The sequence below is a fragment of the Mus pahari genome, chromosome 15 (assembly GCF_900095145.1).
Source record: "Mus pahari chromosome 15, PAHARI_EIJ_v1.1, whole genome shotgun sequence".
Lineage (NCBI taxonomy): Eukaryota > Metazoa > Chordata > Mammalia > Rodentia > Muridae > Mus > Mus pahari.
In genome coordinates, this window is record NC_034604.1 from 6,149,174 (window position 1) to 6,150,322 (window position 1,149).

The following is a 1,149-nucleotide window of genomic DNA, read 5'->3' on the forward strand; positions in this document are numbered from 1 at the left end:
AAAAAAAAAAAAAAGTCAAAAACTCCCACCTATAACCCTGAATCTATAGAGATGTAAAATATGAAGATCTGAAGATTATCCAAGATAGCTTCAACACTGATGTTGTGGCAAGTGTTCAGAGGCTGCAGAATCAAGGCACAGAAACCAGCAGAGGTGGTATTAGCAGAGATATATGAAAGACTGAAAAAATGGAATAATAATAATTAAAAAAAGACTGAAGCTGTCTTGCTTCTAACAAGGCCACTCTAAAGGTTCAACCCAGACTTTGATATAGCTGCCAAGCCTCTGACAACTTTCTACTAACTTCTCAGTCTTCCAACCAATGTAACCTATCATTTAAAACTCTAATAGTTTCATTCTTTTCTTCTTGGGGGTATAAAGAGATGGAATCCTGGCCTTGAATATACTAGGTAAATGATCTTATCACTGAATAAAAATTTCAGAGACTAGCTCTGGGCATATGCCTCCACTCATTTGCCCAATTTAAAAAAAAAAAAAAAGCCTGGGGAGAGGGTGGGCAAGGCTGACAAGGGAAGGGTAGTGATATACAGCCCCTGCAGTAGCCGTGAGGGCGGAGCTATTGAGGCCTACATTTATAGACATGAATATATAATGAAATAGCACGAGTCTTTCAAAAGATCTATTTTAAATTATGTGTATGCATGTTTGTGGGTACCCAGAGGCCAGAGGTCAGGTTATATACCCCTAGAACAGGAGTCGCAGACAATTTTGAGTTGCCCAATGTAGGTTCTGGGAACTAATTTATTCAACCAATGCTTTATACAAAGGTTTTAAGAAATGTTTATTGAATAAACAAATGGAACGCTAACCAGGTTTTTATGGATAAGTCAAGAAACCCCATCTTTTCTGTTCAGACTTCTGTATTTAGAGCTTAGGTCTTGAAGATTATCAATTACCTGTGGTGAAATGATAATCAGGGATCAATAAAGTGTATTTCCAAGTTAATAATTTTCCCAATTTTGCCTTTCTATAACCAAACTTTAATTATCTTTAATTATCTAAAACAAAAAAGATTGCAATCACCCTGGTAGTCATCATTATTCACAATTTCCTTTAGTGGCAAGATCCTGCAACTACTCTCTCTCTCTCTCTCTCTCTCTCTCTCTCTCTCTCTCTCTCTCTCTCTCT